This window comes from Pinus tabuliformis, chromosome 9 (genome assembly GCF_031772625.1).
Source record: "Pinus tabuliformis cultivar Carrire ecotype Pingquan chromosome 9, CPIR1, whole genome shotgun sequence".
NCBI lineage: Eukaryota > Viridiplantae > Streptophyta > Pinopsida > Pinales > Pinaceae > Pinus > Pinus tabuliformis.
Window position 1 is genome coordinate 321,452,544 of NC_142307.1, and position 22,523 is coordinate 321,475,066.

Below are 22,523 nucleotides of genomic sequence, written 5' to 3' on the forward strand. Positions count from 1 at the left end.
CGATACATTTCAAACATGTCATTCTTTCTGTGTTTTTTCCGATATACTAGATTCTTAAAAGAAATTTCTTCTAAATTTTTTCCAATGATGTTGCTGCTTTAGAAATAAGTAATAATACTAAGAATAATGATGAACTGACCTCACTTCACGTACTTGAATGTTGCATCAGGCACATAAAACACCATCACCAATTTGTTTAGTGCAAAGAGAGTCAATGAACTTAGTATTCAATCATATGAAACCTAATAACAGTGAAATAAGATTTTCAAGCTCTTTTTGAATTGTTGGTCTATTATAAGAAACTACCTTAAGTATCAAATCCTAATATTCTATCATATTTACCCGACCTTTAACAAGTGATATTTTTTATGAATGAATTATTATCCACACAGGTATCTTTTCGAAGATGCATAAAGTGGAGACAACAATTTTAGCCATAAAAGATGTTGAAATGTCCCCACAGCTAGGACTTCACATGTTTGTTGTTTGTATTTATCAAATACAGTATTTTAAGCATTTTTTGCCTAAAAATATCAGGTGGAGATAATATTTTTAGAAATTAAAGCAATTTGAGTGACCCCATAGCTAGGATGTAACATGTCTGTTGTTTCTATATATCAAATATAGTATTCATAAGTGTCCTGAGGAGGTGGTTCAAGGCTCTTTGAGAAGAAACTTCACATCCACGCCAAAGTGATCATTGGATTAGGGGCTACCTTCACCCTAGAGAATCAATAATCTCCTTGGTGCTGGTAATTATTATGCTGACTCCCTTATCGTCTATTGGAAACATCAAGAATTAGACTGAATGAACAGTGAATATGAACCTGCATTGAAGTGCTTAAAAGTGATTCTAATATAATAGTTTCCCTTGGAGTGGTCCAAGACTTGGGATGAAAAATATTACCCAATGATGAAGAAAATATAATCAAAATGTTACCTAGTTCTTTGGAGGACTTTAGAGAGTGTTCTACATTTGACCATTGATATTTTTATACAATCTCCACAAAATTTTCAAACTGTGGTGAAAATATGAGTGCTTAAGCTCCTTTCGAACCTAGTTTAAATGGAATGTCTACTAATTCTTAAAATCTCCTCATACAAACATAATCTCTCAACACACTTGTGACATAATGATTAAGATATTCAGTGAAATAGAGCAGGGCCTCACTAAGGTATTGCAATTCACCTTCCCAGTAAGGGAAGAGGGCAATTTTCATGGACTTCATAAGTTCGTGTGTCTATATAAATAGAAGGAGATTGGTCCTATAATCAGTGCTCGAATCTATGGTATAGTGTTCGAAAGAATATACCATGGTTGATCTGTATCCAAGCCACACCAGAAGATGGCGGTGGTGTCTAAATCTAGACAAAATGAATCAGAATCATAAGAATGCCCGCTATTTTCTAAGCAGAATCCAACAACAAGATTCCCTACTGAGTTTCACACCTACAAAACACCGTAATATATGTACATAGAGTAAACTCATTGAGATAACCTCACATCGATGCAGTTTGGCTGTTAAAAATCTCTAAGAATAACAAGGTCATGTTGCTTTGTTGCATGCTTTTTAGAGTTGTGTCAAAATTTCTATCAACGTCCTTCAGCCTCTCAGTTCCTGCTTGTATCTCTTCTGTTAGAAATTTATTTTTTCCTATGATTAATTCAAGGCCTGTTGGAAGCTTCTCAGAGCTACATCAATCCTGCTATTCTACATTGTCCCTTCTTGTAGTCTTACTCTAAGAATTTGTTCCAATAGCAAGATCATCTACTTGATTAAATGTTCCCTCTCCTATTCAAGGCAATTCTTGTCCCTTTGTAAGTATAAGAAATTCCCTACTAAATATAATCTTTTCCTTAGATGATTCCCGAGACTACATCACTTCAAAGGCTCACACCCAATTTTGTTTTCTTTGATCAATTACATATACACATGCAGCACTTAGAAAAGAACAATGATTGATGTTATAAACACTCATATATTGTCAAGTGTTTATTTTTAATTCTGGTGTAGATCAACTGGAGACATGCTTGTTAGCCTCAAGGAAAACTATGTTGCCTTTTAACTATGGAGATTCACTTCTTATTTTACATATAATAAATTCATCACAACTTAAACACATCTGTTTTTTATTTTATCACAAGTTATTCTTTCCTCAATTTTGTGTTTCTTATAAAATATTATATTTGGGAAAAATGGATATAATTATCTGTAGAAGATAAATTAGACTTCATATTCCATCACATTGATGCTACTAATCATATTCGGTTTTCTATATTAATAGTTACACAAATTTGTAAAATATTCTCAAAAGTAATCCCCATATAATATTCTAGAGTGTTTTTATCCTATGTATATGTCATCTTCACTGTAGACACAACCTTTTCCTATTTATAAAAGATGCAAAGATTTTCCTCAAATACTTTGATATCAGTCATGAAAATGTCTATATGTTATACACTTGTCATCTCATTGATTCATGACAGATCATGCAAAAGTTTGATGTATTACTCTATAAACATGACACAATGAATTTGTGTGTGATATTCAGTTGGAAGATATTTATGCAAGTCTGTATCTGGTCAAGTGTGATATAACTCTTTCCAGAGTGGAGCATTAGCTAGGTGAAAAGAAAAGTAAGGCAAGGAAATTCTACAGTGGCATATGTATGTTCCTAGTTCTGATATGTGTCATTTGGGTTCCTATGTTGGTATATATATACATACCTATTTTTTCTTGTTAACATATTCAAGTTTCTAGCCTGAATGAGGTAAAATTATTCCCCACATAAGTCCATGACACATTAATTAGTGTGGAATGATGAAATAATGCACATAGATAGGAAAATTCATATCTGTAGCTATTGCAAGTAAATATGTTCACAAGAAGATTATTAACCATTTTGTTCTTGCTTTGCTTCTTAGGACTAAAATCCTAAGTAGCTACAACTTACCTCCAAAACACCACTCCTTTGATACCATCTAGGGTGTGATATTTATATAATTTAACTAGGCATAAGAAACTTATCAGGGGACAATTACTATAAAATTTAGCTCATGGTAGATTGTGGTGGGTTTCTTCAAATAGGCAATGGAATTTTTCTAGAAAAATAAATTATTAATGCTCAGAAGGGTGGCAAGTTTCTTATAGATAGTGGTCATGGAAAGTCAGACACACCTATCAGAGCCTTAATTGACATATTGGATCCTTCCACTAGAAATGGTGGTCAGAACACAGCCTCTTGCTTCCCTCTATAAGGAAAATGCTGAGATAAAAAGAGGTAAGGAAATACAAAACAAAACCCCAATGGGTGTCTCTTCTTCCTTTCCACCACCTGCAATGAGAGTGTAAATAAAATATTTGATGGTTATTGCAGACAAAACCATTGTCCCTAAATCTGGCGGCCTCAAGGTGCAGCAACCTGATTTATCCAATCAGAAAGCTCTGGTCACCATCACGAACAAGCTGAAGCCTCCAAATTCTGGACTGGCGACCTCCATTTTCCCTCACAAGGTGGAGAATAATACCAAGGGGGGAGTCTCTGGATCATTTTCTTGTGCTAAGAATGGGTGAGTGGGGATTGTAGCTTGAGCTTCTCTAGGTGATATTACGAATGGGGTGGAATCGTGTAAGGCTCTGAAAATTGCACCTAAACAGAGGAAGGGTCAGGGAAATATTATGAAAATGGGTCCTAATCAGAGAAATGAACTTATGGAGGAGGAAAATCAGAACACTTATGCGTGGGCTGGTGATGGAATCGAGAGGGTTTAGCTTAGTGGTAAATACATGGAGGTAATGAAGGAAATAATTCCAAAAGAAGGCATGTGTGTTTTTCAAGGCCATCTTTGTTTTGTTGTTGGTATCTGTGTGTGTTTTCGAGTTTTATTTTTTGTAGGTGTTTTATCTTGGGTAGATTTTCCCTCTCCACTTATGGGAAGACTCATATCTCAAATCTGTAACTGGTCCAAGTTTTGCAAGATATTTTTTTTTTACTCAGTTCAAATATCTCCATGACCAATAGACACTCACATTATCACCTTCCCTTGGGATGTCTTGATGAATTTGAAATCATCACATTCTTTTTTCTTACAATTAAATTCACTAACACTACACTTGCCACTGACTACCAGAATACCCATTTCTTATCCCATCCCTGTTCTCATCCCCATTCCCATATTGACACTATAGTAGTATATGAATAATCAAGTGGAGTGAGCTAACAATTATTTTCCCCAAAATCCTCTGTCCCTATTTCTTATTTCATTCTCATTTCCCTTTCGAGTTGCAATTCATGATAAATTGACTAGCTGCAAATGACCTGTTCGACAGTTCTTGGTATTTTATTTATTTTTGGATGTGCACTCAAATTTTCTTTGATTTTGGGTTGCACGTAGGTTGGTAAGTCCCCATAAGTGAAATTCCACCAGTCTCACTCACCCGTGTGATTTTCCAGACAACCACCTGAAAATTCTATTGTGTTTGGTGGATACAAGGGTGCCTTGCTAATGCTAAATGTTGTAAGTGAAACTTCTACAAGCCTTTCTAGAAGAAGGTTGCATTTGATTATTGGAATTTGACTACTTTTGGCCAAATAAATTGCCTTAGTGTCAGAGAATTCCATGACATATGTTGACTTAGTAAAGATGATCTCTCTTCCAGCTCTACACTTCATAATCTTTGTTCCAAATCTGTATTTCATCATCTCTTCTACTATTTATAGAAACAAGGAATTACCTTACATGGAAACTAGGGCGCAAGCTGGCCATTCCCGTTTTCCACAGTACTTAATATTTATAACCATGTAATGCTTGAAATTTTGAATTTCTTTAGGAGTCAAAGTCATTGAGGAGTAGCATTTTAACTTCTTGACACTACTACCAAAATTTTTATAAAAGAATATTCTAATCATTATGCATAGAAACTGGCACAAACATGATCTATGGATTCGATTATCCCTCTTTCTTGAATTTCCACTTTAATAAGTACAAAATCGCTTGGATTTGAGATGCTTACATTGCTTGAATCTTTGTTTCCATTGCTGAGACATCAAGGATCTTCTGGTCCAACAGTGTCAATGATTGATTCTCAATATTCTTGATTTTAGGATGGGGTTCTTTCCATAGGTTCAGAAGTGGGAGTGATATTTCATTACCATGTAATATAGTTTTATTCCACCAGAATTGTTGGTTCACCATATGATTTGATCTCTTCTTTCAGAAAATTATTAGTATGTTCTGGTGAAATGTCCTTAAAGTTGTTCTTGATTTGTAAGAACCTTTCATGCTTTAACTTAGAAATTACTTTTCAGTTTCTAGTAATGATACATTTTTGATATAGAGTTCTTTACAATCTAAGTGAGTTGGGAAGATCCTTCAATATCTGGTGCTTGTGTATAAAGGATTGTTTACGTACAGTAGTGGTGAATTAAATCTATATGGCCAATTGGATGCAATTGAAAACATGGACACTAGAGGTAAAATATTGAAATTAAAAAATATGCAACCTTAGGCTTAGTGACTACACTTTAGCTTGACAACCTTGGGGTGCATATCAGAACCGAGTTCATATTGTTCTGCTATAGTATTAATTTAGCCAGCTTTTGTCTGTTTCCGAAATAAGAGTGCAAATATAGAAACCTATCTTGTTTAAAATGAGGATGGTGGTTGGGTTTCTCTTAGGCTCTGTGTGTCATGATGCTACAGGTTTTTCCAGAATCCTTAATAACTATTTAGTGTGTTAGTTACAACTGTTTTTTGTTAATTTGGCATTCATGTTTGTGAAATAATAACTAATATGAAGATATTGTAATTCTCTATTCATAATAAGGGAAGATGACCTATACTATGGATAGTATGACAACATTTTCCACTTCTGTTTCCCTACATAAAATTGGAAAGGAGAGGAAGTTGGGTGCAATATCTAATGAAAATGCCAGATAATTGTCTCCTCTTGTTGATTTTTCACCTATATACTTCAATTGATTAAGGAGAAGGAAAACCACAAGATTATGTAGCAGAGACCAGGTAGTCAATCCAAGAGCTATGTCAAGGGAGTTGTACTTCAAAGAAGATGGGTCAACAACAAAAAAAATTGTAGGTCAAAGAAAAAAGTCCATCTAAAGGAAGGTTTTTTTCACATAAAAATTTATTGTGGTAGATATTTCTTTGTCCATATACATTTGATGTTAATATGTGGTTTGTACGTAGGTTTGGTATGACATATATTCCAACATTTTATTGTGCATCTATTGAAAATATTTTCAAATTTTCTTGCATGTAGGTGTCAACAGGCTTCGTGATCTTGTCGAAGTCACCCTTGGACAAAAGGGCATACATGTTGTTTTGGAAAGCAAGTATAGTTCTCTAAATATTGTGAATGATGGTGTGACAATAGATAAGGACGTAAATTGTAGATGTGGGCTGTAAATTTTTTATATTCTATATTAGCTTTCCTTTACTAAATGTGTTACTATCTTATACCTAGGAGGAAATATTCTGAGAGATCATAGACAACATATTGATCTTTTGATTATATACATGGTCTATGGAGTAGCCACAGTAGATTAATGAATCAAGATTTAAATAGTTGAAAATAAAGACTTGTGTGCCAAATGTTGATGAGTCAAGGTCAATTTCTATTACCAAACTAGTTAATGCATTTCAATGCTGCACTCTGCTTTTGACAGGTTGAATTAGACGACCCAGTTGAAAATATTTTGGCCAAGTAGGTAAGACATGACGCAGAAAAGATAAATGATTTATATGGTGATTGATATCACATGGATACACACCCACACATGTGGCCATAGATCTAGTGGCTGTGGCATAGGTGTAGTAGAGATACAACCAGTTTAGGCCATGAAACACTAGGGCACATATATAGCTCTGTTGGGTACAATGCTAGTAGCTAGGGACACAAACATTATCTAGCTAAGGAAAGAGAAGGAGAGCCTACAGACCAAGGTAAGGGGATAGAAGGAGGCTAGTAGGGAAGGTAGGAATAGGTCAGGGACATCACAGAAAGTGAGCAGTGCTAGAGTTATGAGAGTGAGGACCACCGCCTCACAGATGACCCTACGAGGCATGGGATATAGATGCAAATAGGGCTTGCAGTAGATACTAACAAATGATCCTCTTGAGGGAGAGGGCTAGAGTCAAAGCTATACTCCTCTCCTGATGTATTGTGTATACATGATGTATCCACGACAAACCTATTATGTATTCCATACAATTGTTTCACTCAACCATCATATTTTTTATGCATCTAGCCCGGGGAAGGTGGGTGAGCAATCGTACACTGATATTGTGTATTGATAAAGAAATAGAACAGATCCTATAATTTCTCTTAGTACTACCTAAGTATTGGATGGTTAGCTTAACATTGTTTTTTCACCTGATTGACTATTAGCTCAGAATCACCCACAATCTTCAACATTTTCATTCCTATATTCCTAGAAGTCTTAAGACACAACACAATTTCTTCATACTCAACCACATTTTTGTTACATTAAAACTCCAATTTGAAGGAAAAAGGAATAATCACCCAACACTTGTTGCATAGCCTAGTTGCCCAACGCCCATCGCACTTCTCCACCAAGTTGATTTTAAATGAATACCTTTAACCAAACCTTCTCATCACGTGCCTTTAACTGAATACGAATCACCTTTAACCAAACATGGGTGCTCATTCGCTATGACACGTCAACCACTACGCCTCCATGCCCATCATACAACTCGGGCGTGCCTGTACCCACATTGTCATTTTTTCAACTCTCTCGTTCGTCGGTGGTCGTCACGGGTGCTCGCCCACCTCGCGGCCCTAACAATATTCCCATATTTGTCGTCTTAGCTAGTGGAACTTTATAATCATATTCATTGTCTATATGTTTTAATATTTTCTGGTTAATTTCATTATAGGTATGGAATTATGTTGATAATACAATATACCAGTAAATAATATAAGATTATTATAAAATTACATGTAACATAACATTATAAAATTACATATAAATATCAATAAGGAATAAGAAATTTTTTTAATAAATTAATTTACAAATAATTTAAATTTTAGAAAACATCAAATAAAAAGTTTTAAATTTTTGTTATTTTTCCTTTCCTTTTAAATTGCATTATTGTAAAAAAAAAAAAATTGCAAAACTCCAAATATCATACATGTAATTATATAATTACTTTCCTCTCGAAAAAAATGATATAATTACAAGGAAATGACAAAAATAACTTCAAAATTTTCACACTAAGATTAAATTTTCCATTTAAAATCACGACTTAGAGGCTAGCTAAATTCAAGGATCACAAGGCTCAATATATTTCCAAATATTCCTTTCCGTATTGTTCAAATCAAGATCCACATAGGTTCCATGTTCTTGTGGAACCCCCTACATTGGAAAGACTGGTCATTACATTTCTCAAAGAATTCAAGAACATGTCGCCGACCTTAGACATTGTAGAACTCACTCCTCTGCTCTAGCGGACCATGCAGAATTATCGAAACACCATATTTGTTTGGTTTTAAGGTCCTCGCTAAGGTTGATCATTCCGATCACCATAAATTAAGAGAAGCCATCAAAATTGAGAAGATAATTAGTACTCTTAATAGGGACGATGAATGGAAGATTAGCAGTTCATGGGTCTGTTTCATTTTTTCCTAAGACCTTGGTTTTTCTCCCCTTCTGTGTTTACTTCTCTTGTCCTCGTTTGTGTTTGTATTTGTGTATGGTCTCCTTTCCTTTATATGTTTTTATATTTTTTTATTTATATTGTGAATTTTGTTTTTATTAGTTTATTAATATTATTAGTATATAATTTTCTTTTTCTTAATAGATAGAGTTTTTAATTATAGAATTATTTAATATTAATATAATTTTAATATATAGAGTGATAGATGGTTGGTACCTATTATATTATATGATCAAATATTAATTTGTCAAAGTCATATAAGAATTTTAGAAAAATAAAAGATAAAAATTAAATATAGATTAGATTTATAAATAACTATTTAAATAATTTGCTTATTCTAATTATATATTTAGATGCCTTAACATTTCTTTTTATTTTTATATTATTTTTATCTTTTACCATTTAAATATTTACCTTTGCATCTTTAATAAAAATTGGTGATCTGTTGATCCTGCTCGCCACCCATGTCCTGATCATGAAGATCAATAGAGGTTCAAAACGCGTTGACCATAAGATTTCTATGTGATTTATCTGGAAGATCTTTGCTTAAATCATGAATCATAGAAGCATCCAATCTGAGATCCACATAGTTTCAATTTCGTGGACATTTAACATTTTGTATACTATGAAGTCGTGGCATGAAAAAACAATTGAATTATTTGGTATGTGAACATTCTCGAAAGTAATGCTTCCATGTGCATTTCATTTTGTGATTTGGGGTTCTGAGGTCCTATTCTAAAACTCATCATTTCTTATGTGTATGAGTTGTACTTGTCATGTCTAAGTCAATCTACTTTCTCAAGATATATATTTGTCAAAGTGAGCAATCTATATATTATATATGTAACCATTTTGATCAATAGTGTGTGATTTGTGTGCAACCATGTTCTCTCTCTTAATGTTCAGCTTTATATTAGAGCTAGAGCGCTAGGCTTAACTCCCTTATAAGAGGGCCCAAGAATATGAAATAATTGTGATTGTAATTTGTGGTAACAATAATTTAGTGTAGATGTGTGAGTTTTTTGTGCGAATATTTTATTTTTGTGTGGATTATGGATAGCTTCATGCAAAGGAGAAATGTGAAGATTCAATGTTATTGATGCTCTACAAGGAAAATTTTAAGGATGGAAAATTTTCTTGAAGTTTAAAACATTGGCAAATCTCACTAATCCCTAATATGCAAATTATAAATGTTTATTGATATATTTGTAAAATTAATCAAATTTATAATTATTTTATATATAGCCTCTATATAATGTTGGCGATTTTTAAGGTAAAATAATTTTATTTTCTAAAATTTGGGCGAATTGTCTTTTATAAAATTAGAAATTGGCGAATCTTTTTTGTGGAAAAATCATGGAAAATTAGCCCACTGGGCGAACATTAGCCCCTAAAATTTTCCATGATGCTCTATGAATTTTAATTATGGACATATCTATGTGAAAGGAAGTAAAATCAACTTAGATCTCACTATATTGGTGTGGATCTACAACTTAGAGTGTGCCTTGAAATTTTTTTTTCTCTCATATAGAATACTTGATCATCAAAACAAGATACCTTTCGCCAACATAACTTGTTATACTCACTTGCTTACTACTCCCATTCATATTGAGTACTTTATAAAGACTATTCTCAAAGTGATAACTTAAAGCTAGCCTTCTTTCATAAGAACTCGGATTCAGGTGAACCATTGCCACTCCATGTGATATCTATGGAAGAGAATTGAAAGAAGTGCAAAGATCTAGATGCATTTCCCAAACATATTGAGCAATGTGCGTGCAATGTGGAGAACTCATTTGTAGAATTTCCTCAAATTCTCTACAAATCTACTTCTAAGATCCATGTAGAAAATATAACTATATATTAACTCGATAATGCAATATACCAAAGCAAAATATTATAATGTACTTCTACTATCAAACTTGTGGAAGCTTAAAAATCGAGCTAAATCAGAGTTGAACACATATAACCATAAGAAGAAGAATCAATGCACATGAAACATAGAAAATACTCAAGGAAAAGCCTCAACTAAAAAACCTCACTATCTGTATTATCATATAAGGTGGAAATACATCAGAATTATACAAAGCCTTAGCTCTAACAGCTAGCCAGCTCTCAGTACAATCCTCCTGAATTCTCACAGGAAATCAAATCTTCTCACAAGCCTTCTCCTCTACCCTCGAAGCTCCCATTTCCTTCCACAGTTACCTTTGAGATTTTCTCCTTCACTTAGTGTAACGCTACTCTCACGCATTGCTCTAGCACACTGTCAGAACTGCGCAATCCTCAAGGAACCTCTCCTTGACTGCATGGATGAGTTTCCTTTATAGGAAAACAAATGCAACTGATAGTAACATGTCCTTGACATTTAGCTCAACTGGGTCTTTCTCAGAATAGACATGCATGTATTTTTTATGAGGGAATCTTCAGTTATCTGGAGTACACTAGTTGAGTGCATGCATTCATGAACTGACTGATAACTCACAATTAGTTCCTCAAATAGTTTGGAACTAATTTAACTAGACTTAGCTCAATAAACTGAGCTAACTAATTTCAAATCAAATACAACTCAATCTTATCTCCTTAATTAAGGGATAATATCCTTAATTTAAGGGATAATTGTTGCATGACTCAGAAAGAATTCTAACTTGAATTTCTCCAACTAACTCATCCATAATGAATTAATTAATTATTTCCACGTAGCTAGTTAGACTAAATTCAATTTTAATTCACAATTTTAATTCAAGGACAAATTAAAATTGTAATATTCTTGATTCTATTTTTATCATTTCTTGTTCTATTTTCAACGCTCCCTCTCAACCACAAAGGAATTTAACTCGATCTCGATCCAGAAGATTTGGAATGTTTGGCATGCAATACTTATCTCTAGTGTTTTTTCTCCAGCAACTCCAGAAACAAAAAGAACATCCAACCTGAATCAGAATGATGTCTCTCTCATCAAATTCTTTGACTACTATTGCCACTGTCGACTAAAAACTTTGCACTTCTACTGACTCAGAATTTCTACACTGTTGTCAATCCTTCTTTGCGCTCTTCAGTATCTCGCTGCTCTATCCTTTGTCACTTTGATCGCTGACTGCATCAATCCGACTGATCCCTCCCTCTACTATGTACTTTGGGCTCCCGTAGCAAGGTACAATCCATGGGATAAAACCTCTCAATGGACCTTGCCCAATTTCAGACTTCTTGAGACTATCACTTCACATCACTCCACCTCACACCTGGAGGTATGGCTATATGTGATCCCTCTGCTAACTCTAATTGTGGCTCCTCCACAATTGTCTGAGACTTCTTCTGGGACTACATGTTGAGAAGTAATGTACTCTCCCTCTCAACCACAAAGTCTCTGACATTTTCCTTGCTCCTTAAGGCTTTGTATGCATCTTGAACCTCAACATCATATTGGTTCTTGACTCGTGAACTAATCTGTTTCACCTGTCTCATGGTGATGTGTCTAAGGAAAACCTTTCCCTTACTAAAGACAACATTGTAGCCTTTGTCCTCCAACATCACGACCGATACCAAGTTCTTCTTCAATATAGGCACATACTTCACATCTTTCAAGGTGATAGGAGGTCCATGCTGCCTCTAAAAAGAAACAGTTCCCACTCCTGAAACACTATACCTTTCATTGCCACCCATCTCTATGCTCATCTTGAGGTCTTTCTCCTCCAAGGTACTGAATAAATGTTTATCATTGGTCATGTGGAATGAGGCTGCATTGTCAATATACCAGACACAACCCATCATCGATGACACCATGCATGTGATGAGAGTAAAGTCCATTTTGTATTGAGAGGCTAATGCATGACCTTCTAATCCTTCTGAGGATCCCTTCACGGACTTATTGGATGGGAAATTAGTCGCATAATGTCCCATCTTATTTTTTTATTTTTTTTTGTACTGTATGATATGAATTCGATTTGAACCTACAACCTCAAACTTCAAACTTTGAATTCTCTTCTTTGTATACTGTTCATAGCTCTGATAGACTCAGCTTTGATACCATGTAGATTTTCCTGCAAATTCTCTACAAATCTACCTCTGAGATCCATGTAGAAAATCAGATTGTAGATTACTCGATATTGCAATATACCAAAGCAAAATACTATAATCTACTTCTACTATCAAACTTGTGGAAAGTTAAAGATCAAGCTAAATCAGATTTGAACACATATAACCATAAGAAAAAGAATCAATGCACATGAAGCACAGAAAATACTCAGGGGAAAGCCTTAGCTAAAAACCCCCACTATCAGTATTATCATACAAGGTGGAAATACATTAGAATTATACAAAGCCTTAGCTCTCATAGCTAGCCAGCTCTCAGTACAATCCTCATGGATGCTCACAGGAAATCAAAGCTTCTCACAAGACTTCTCCTTTGCCCTCAAACCTCCAATTTCCTTGCGCAGTTACCTCTGGGATGATCGCCTCCACCCAGTGTAACACTGCTCTAACAAACTGTCAGAAGTACGCAATCCTCAAAGAACCTTTCCTTGACTGCATGGATGAGTTTCCTTTATAGGAAAACACATGAAACTGATAGTAACCTGTCCTTGAAATTTAGCTCAATTGGATCTTTCTCATAATAGACACGCATGAGTTTCTGTTGAGGGAATCTTTAGTTATCTGGAGTACACTAGTTGAGTGGATGCATGCATCAACTGACGGATAACTGATAATTAGTTCCTCAAATGGTTTGGAACTAATTTAATTGGACTTAACTCAGTAAACTGAGCTAACTAATTACAACTCAAATATAACTCAATCTTATCTCCTTAATTAAGGGATAATCTCCTTAATTTAAGGGATAACTGTTGCATAACTGCAGAAAGACTTCTAACTTGAATTACTCCAACTAATCAATCCATAATGAATTAATTAATTATTTCCAGGCAGCTGGTGAGACTAAATTCGATTTCAATTCACAATTTTAGTTCAAGGAAAATTTAAAATTGGAATATTCTGGATTCTATTTTTATCATTTCTTATTGCTATTTTCGACATCATTATCAAGCCTACTGTGGAGCCCTAGTCTCTCTCTCAGATTTTAGAAACAACTTTCGCAGCAATTTATTTTTCATCCTATATGCATTTTTATTGTGTGGATTGTAGTTCTCTTATGTTGTAGTACGCTATTGAAGTAAACATCAAATGAAGAATCATTTATGAACATAATAACATAATTCAAATTAGGTTCTTTATGTTCTTTAGTGCTAATATAACATATTGTTGATTTGTTTATGTGAATATGTAAGAAGTTCATGGGTATTTCCATTCTCTGATCCTTCAAGATCAACAGTTACAGGTTATATTTATGTGTATGTAAGTGTGTATATGTCAAAAAGGTCAGTTTTATGATTGACTATTGGATAAGCTCAATACCTAGGCAACTTACCTATAAAACTAGAAGTATGAATTTTGATGCATACCACTAGGATGGAAGCATGTCCATTGAGTGATTCATTATCAAGGTTATTTTTCCGAGTAGTAAAGAAGCGCCAAGTCCTAAAATTTTGTCAACAATGCTCAAACGCAATTATATTTTAAATGGAGGTCATGTGGTAGCTCAAAGATATGGTGGTTAAGAGAGAGCTTGTCTATAAGATTTCAAGGTGGTTATGAGTGTTCATGAAGACTAACTACGCAAAAGTTCAATATTGTTGTGTGATTTTAATATTTTCCATGTAAGCATTAAGGGAAGGTGTTGAAAGTAATGCTTCCATGTATACTATAGGTTGTGATTAGAAGCTATGAGGTGTTATTCTAGAAATTATTGTTTCTTATGTGTATTAGCTATAGTTGTGTCATGTCTAGATCATAGATCAACTTTCTTAGCATATATCGAAGTAAGTGATCTATATGTAACCATTGTGATCAATAAAAAATATAACATATAATTTGTGTGCAAATATGTCCACCCTTTCAATACTTAACTAATTTTATACAGAGTGTCAATCAACAATGTGAAATACAATTTATTTTTATAAATAAAAATAATCCAAACTCTATGTTAAACTTTAAATTAAAATAATAATAATAATAATAATAATAATAATAATAATAATAATAATTTTATTAAATATATTATCAAAGTTTAAATGAATTTTTCTTTCCATTATCTTTTCCACATTTACGCTCAAATACATGGTTTTCTTGAAAATAACAATTAAATTTTTCATTACATTAAAAGTTATGATATCAAAATTTATATATATTTATATTTGTAAATTTTAATTTTAGTTATGAATTTAAGTTGGATAAACCAAAAAACTAGTGTACTTATAGACATCTATCATCAAAACATTTATTTAATTAAATTAAAAACATTAAAATTTTATTTTTATTATTATTAAAATTAATATATAAATTTAGAAAAACATGTAATAAGATTTTCAAACATAAATATTTATGACTATTTTATATTGGAGATTCCTCATATATAAATAAGATTTATTACAATACTATGGCTTATCAATACCACTTGTCCAAAAAAACCATAACGCATTTCGTATGAAAATTGTTTATAAACATTTTTTTAATTAATGAATTTAATTAGAAAGACCAAAAAATGTATATCTATGGTAATAAATCTCGATCTTTGATTTGTTTGAACTTTTATTTTTATTTTTTACCTTTTTTTCATTTTAAAATGTTATGGTTGGTTTGTTTGGAAATTTTGAAATTCCAGATCGACCAAAAAAAACCTGAAATATATTTTCTTCAGAAAATTATAGCCAAGGCTACATAAAACTATGACTTAAAAATACTCGTACCACTTAAATAATGTTAATGTTTTTTAATGATTTTATTCTATTTATTTATTTTAGCTATTTCAATAATTAGTTAACTTATATAATATAATAAAATAAATAATAAATAATAAATATAAATTGGCTAATAGTTAATAATATAATATAGTATTAACTTTTTTGTCATGATGATAATGGTGGTGGTGGTTAACATCCACTGAGACCAAACTTTGGTTTATTGGACCTAAAGAAATTGAACTATTTAGTTTGATTTACGATTTTATTCATATGCTCAAAAATCTTGGAGAGAAGCCTCCCAAGATCACTATAATTTTGAACACATAAAAGGCTAAGAAGGTCAGTATTGCAACAAATTTTTTGAAACTGATCTAATGTGGTTGTACCTGGGGCACTCTAAGAGAAAGTGATTTTCATCATCGATGTTCGTATTCTCAGAGAGATGGTAGAACCTTTCCATCCATGGTGTTTTAGGAACTGCCCAACCACCGTTTCACTAAGCAGCTCATGAGAGTTTGTTCTAATCTTGGGTATATTAATTTTCTTCTTTGAGCTACTTAAGACAGAGAGATTCTTTTGATTTCTAGGGTGGGGTTGATGACCTCCTTATAATATCTTAATTTTCTTTTAACTGCTTCTGGCACCACATTTTTTCTTTGAACTCAGAAGTAAAAATATTTTTAATGTTATTAATGTTTTCCAATGCAACATTCTCGTAGATCTCCCAATGGTTTAACCAAGCCATCTTTATACCAACCTTGAGCCTTAAGTGCTTTTAGCTAGAATTTAAAGCTAGCTTAGGAATTCTATGGTCTCCTATGTTATTGAGTTTGTGCTTATACAACAGAACCCTAGTCATATCTAAGTTCTGGATAGGGGAAAAAACCACTTCTATAAAGAAAATAAGATAGAGTGTGTTGCTTTCAATTTAAATAATATAATTTTGTAATATAAATAATATTAACATTTATATTATATTTATTTTAAGAATTAATATATATATAATTATAATTATAATTATAATTATAATTTTAAAAAATCACATTTCATTGGGTTAAATTTTAATTATTTATAAAATCATTTTTTTTAAATAAAAAAAGTTAAATAAGATAAATATGAAACTATGAAATACTTCATCAAATGTGTCTTCTATTCCACCATAAAACAATATCCATTTAAGGTACAAAAAATGAATGACGAATCATTTGGATTTTATGGGTCCTTCTCCATTCTGTTTATACTTTGAAATTTATTTTTTTTCAATGCATTTTGTTAAACAAAATGTTGTTTTTGTTAACTCTGGTTGTGCTTTTAATAATTAAAGGACATGTCATTGTTTGTCAATGAAATTTTTCCACTTCAGTTTTTCTTTTTTCTTGGACAGGAAAGTTTTAGAAGGAACTAATGTAAACTATCGTATTTTTTAAAATGTATTTTAGATTTCAAGAGTTTAAGATTAGGAAGATTATGGGTATTTTATATATTATAAAATTGAATTTTAATGAAATTTATTTCAAGATTTTAAGGTTAAGGAGATTATGGTTTTTTATAAGAGATTTTTTTCAGCGTAAATTCTACGATATTTTATTTGTGGACGTTTTTGGAACCAATCAGTGTGGTTTATCATCAGGACAAATTGAACAATCAGATCTAGATTTCATGTTAAATAGTCAGAGCAGAACCTCCAATAGCTATAATTCTTCACCATGCAACTGCTATAATGACTAACGGCTATATTAGACCACAAAATGATTAGTTGGATCTAAATATTAAATTATAATAAAATTATGAATTAAATAATTATTAAATTGATAGTTAATTATACTATTATTAAATTAAAAGTAAATGGACCTATCAACCTACATAAGAGGTATTAACTTCTCCACATAAAAGGTATTATGGTTCTTCTATATATTATAAAATTGAATTTTAATGAATATATTATAAAGATATTTTTGGAACAAATTACGTTTTATATACCAACCATAATATTTATTTATTTTATAATTTAAAAAAAAATAGAAAAGTTATTTGATTTTGTATTTAGTTAATTATTAAATTTAATTAAAAATAATAATAATCAATTTATTTTAAAAAAATATGGTTATTTATACTTACATTATTATAAAATTGAATAAATATGTTTATTTATAAATACATAATTACAAAATTGAAGGAATATATAATTTATTTTTTTTGTGATTTACACAAAGGCTTTGTTTATTTTATTAGATGTTAATTGTTTCTATATTCCAAAATCATACAATTATTAGCAGAATCACTAGTGGTTGATATCCTAAATCATTAATTAAATTAAAACATTAATAATTATGAAAATTAATCTATATCCTCAATTTTTGGTTCTATGTGGTTGTGCTAATTAATGCTATGCATGGATGGGAAGATTTAGGAGATTCTTAAATTAATATTAATATCTATACTCTTAAGGTAAGTAATTTTATTTATGGTATATTTAATTATGATTTACTAGGGTAAATATAATTGTATATTATTTATAATATTTATATTATATTTAATTGTTAAATAAATATTGAATATATTTTATTATGATTAATATTAGTTGACCAAACTACCATGTAGTAGTCATGGTCTATTTAGGTTAACTATGGTTGAACACATTTAGTATAATTAATTATAGTTGACCATTCTTGTTTTTTCATAACTACATTGGCCATGTTAAGTATGCTTGAATATTGTTGATAATGGTTGGCTATGAATGACTATGTTATTATTGTTGAATATGGTTTGACCATGTTGGAATATAGCATTCCACCTTTGACTATAACTTGGACACTAGAATTAGTTAAGAAAATGTGATTGTGGTTAATCATTGCTGATAAATGTTGAGTGTCACACAATAGCTTTCTAGTAGTAGTTAATTATAGTCAAGCATGTTGGTCATGTTAACTATAATTTTCTATGATTTAACCATATTGATTATGGTCAAATGTGGTTAACCATGTTTTTTCTGTGATTTAACCATATTGATTATGGTAAAATGTGGTTAACCATGTTTTATTATGGTTTACCTTTCTCGACCATAAATTTAACATATTAAGTATCATTTTCCCATGGTTGATATTGGTTATTGTTAACAATAATATGTCTTCAAGTTAACCATCCTAATTATTGTTGATTATGATTCATATCTTTGACTATAGTTCATGATATTTGACCATGGTTAATATTTAACTGAAACATGTCGACTATGGTTGAAAGTGGCTTATAATGGTTTACTCTGATTCATTAGTGACAGAGTGTAATAAAAGATGCACCAAATAGAAAGCAAGGGAAATGGAAATCAAAATTTAGAGGGTTGAAACAGGTGGGATGTGGGCGGTCCAATTTGCTGATTTGTATGTACAATTTTTTTTAGAGTAAAAACTTCATAAAATGTTTGTATATTGTTCTACAATGGATATTCTTTCAAAAGGACTTTTTGAGTAGGCCTTATATTATATTCATTAAAACAATAATAATTTGTCCTATTTTTTTCTTGCTTATTTTCTTAAGATTTTGAAGTACATAAGCAATAGTTCTAGGCCAAAATTCGAAGGAAGTGTTCTCCATAGGATTGCTGGGAATTCCATATATTAGTAATGTTTTCCATACTAAAAAATGTAGTGAGGGAGCCAAATGTTTCAGTTGGATAGTCATGAGGTGTTATCATGTTCAATAATGTGGCCTATATGTTATATTGAGCCATTATATGATATAAGTAGTTATGACAGAAGAGAGTTTGATAAATATTTAATTGATTTAGGAATTAATCACATTATTTTTTCTGCTTAAAATGAAGTCAATATGTTGTATAAATTATTTGGCTTTACAACAACTGGAAGGCAATTGCAGAATTACAATTTATTCTAAGATAATCTCTTTAAGAGGTAAACCCTAGGCCTGCACATAAGGCTCTCACTCAATTTCTAATATTATTATTGTTTATCAATGAATTCACTTGCTGTTTCAATTTTTAACTCTCTCAATCTCTAATTTTTGTAGTCACCATGTTTTATTTTATCTCCTATTGTGTGTACATCTTCTTGACAAGGTCCTATGTGTAATGCACATTTTTTGTAGGGTTATAGTTACCTCTCATCATTTGGGACTATTAGGTTGTTCAAACCTATAAGAATCTCCTATGAAGCCATCACTTGTTCTTAATTAGTTATTGTATCCAAATAACATGGAGGATATACAACATTCAAAGCATGATTCCTATGAGTTGTGTGCATTAATAGTTAGACTTTTAATTATTATTATGATCTGCCAATTGGGCCACATGCCCTCATACATTTGCCTATGAAATATTATGACTACCTTAAGGTATGTTACCATTTATGATGTATCTTAATGTATTCATATTATATCTTATGTATTCGTAAATAAAGGCACAAAGTCATGTTGCCCATTGGACAAATAAATATATTGAATATAGAAGTTACATATAACTATATTAAATATAACAGTTACAAAGATATATTGATATGCAATAATGAAAGTTATCTAATATACAAGACATGAGAGACGTGGCTGCCTAATGTACATAACTCTACCCAACAAATATTAATGTAAATAATAATAATTTGGTCAATTACAAGATGCAGTAAGATCCAAATGCAGGATGGGATCATATGATATTAAAAAAACCTCCAAAAGGGACAAGCTAACCACTAAAGTATAATGATTATAAACTATGATTATTTTATGTTGGAGTGGTTATGAGGCCCATTAGAAGGAAGGAAAATATTTTTCCCTTTTTTCATATTTTCTTGTGGTAGTTTTTTCTCTTAGTCTCTTCACAAGGTCACAATCCAACCATAGTGCCATTAGAAGTAAAGTGACCAGTAACCATGGAATTTAAAAATTGAATTAATAAAAGAGATTTTAGGAAAAATCATGTAGGTTTCAAGTCTTTTAGGTTGTGACACAATATCCTATAGGAAATTCCTATCATGCACCTTTCTCTTTATCTATGTACCAAATTGCAGCAGGACCAGTGCCATATAAGTAGAGTAGCCATGGAATTTTTGAGTTGGTGTCATAATAGCAATTCTAAAAATTATCATGTAAGTTACAAGTATTTTAATTTTGGCTCCAAACCCTCTTGAGAAATCATTCCAATAATATTATCTTCAGTTATGAACTAGATTGTGAGCGGACATGAGCCATCAGAAGCAAAGCATCAATGTCACTTCCAAATTGGGATCCTAATAGTGAACCTAATCAATATAGAGAAATTTATAGCCATTTAAAATCACATCCTCAAAACCCTAGAAGAACCACCCAATGGATTGCACAAGTTACACCTCACTCAATCACCATGTTGAGTGTGGCACAGGTGGTCATTCGGAAGCACTATGGTACTGAAAGTGGATTCATGCTTGTATTATTAAAATGGGATTTAACTTAGATGATGATTTGGGGATTACTCTAATAGAGACGTATAGCAAATGTGGGAGTATATAAATTGTGCACCAATAGTTTGACACAACGTTAAAGAGAAATGTTCAATGATGGACTGTAATGATCGTTAGGTATGCTTAGTTTGGATGTGTGAATGAGGCATTAACATTTTCCTATCAAATACAGTTAGCATACATGAAACCAGATTGAATCACCAGAAGAATCACATGGAGAGGAAAGTGAGTATGAAATAGGAAAGACATTAATGTTATCAAGAAATTTAGTAATGAAGTGACAAAAAGGGAACAAAAAGTGAGGCCTGAGAGGTAGGGATATAAAGGATTTTGAAATCATCTTGTATGAACTTTAATTGTCTAGAAACTCTATTTCACTTGTATTCCTCTAACTAATCCTTATAAAACCTTTTGGTTAAGAAAATCTTAACGTATATTAGTAGAAAAATCATGTTTGGTTTCTTTAATAATGACCCATACAATAATTGGGTGTTTTTTGATGTAATACGGATTGAATGTTGGTTACATTTTGTTTGGGAGACTTATAAATATTATAGCAATGCCATTGAACATGTTCTAGAAAATACACATAAAATGTAGCATGAGCGAGATAACTTTTTTATTATTTGTTATAATCTATGTCCTACAGATGGGAAGAGGTTAAATGACGAAATATCTCTATAGGTTCAAGGTTTTCTCAATGAATTGTCAGAACTAACCCATTTGAACTACCACATGCATTGCCACAATCTAGAGGCATTACTCATCAAATTGATTTGATCCCTAATGCAAGGATAATTAATTTAATAAATTATTCACAAATATTTTCAATATTTCTACTTATTAAATGTCTATTCACAATGACAAAAAAAAAAGAAACAATTTTTGAGCTACAATATTTCATTTTGTAATTAATGTTTCACACCGAAATCCCCAAATTCAGAATGACAAACATATGGCATACATGTCTACAAATGTGTTCCTCGTACAACTTTTCCAGTTCAAGAAATCTATGTGTCCTTTTGTACGTTTTGGGGTAATTGCTTGTTTTATTCATCTCACAAAAATTACATATGCTATATTGATCACCTACTTCGAAAAATCTAGATGCTAAGAAAGTGGATCTATAAAATGACACAACTACGACTCATACATAGAAAAATTTGACTTCTAAAATAACACCTAGGGATTAGTATTCCCGTGTAAATGTGTCATAACTTATTCCTTTTTAAAAAAGTTAGTTTTCAGCTCCCTTCACCAAAGCGAAAACCAATATTTTTACAAAGCTATGCCATGATCATAACTTATTCCTTTCCAAACAAAAGTTAGTCTTCAACTCCTTTCACCAGAGTGAAAACCAAGAATTTTACAGAGCTATGACATGACTTTGTTTCACACCGTAAATTCCACATCTATAGAGGTTTAAGGACTCTCTCATTTACACACATGAAATCCCTGTTTTTACAGGTCCACTTATATTTTCTGGAGACATTCATACCACAACGACCAAAATTTTCTTAACATAACTGATACATGGATTATAAGTTATTTGTCCGTGTCGAAGTAAGCGCATGTACTAAAGCTATCGTT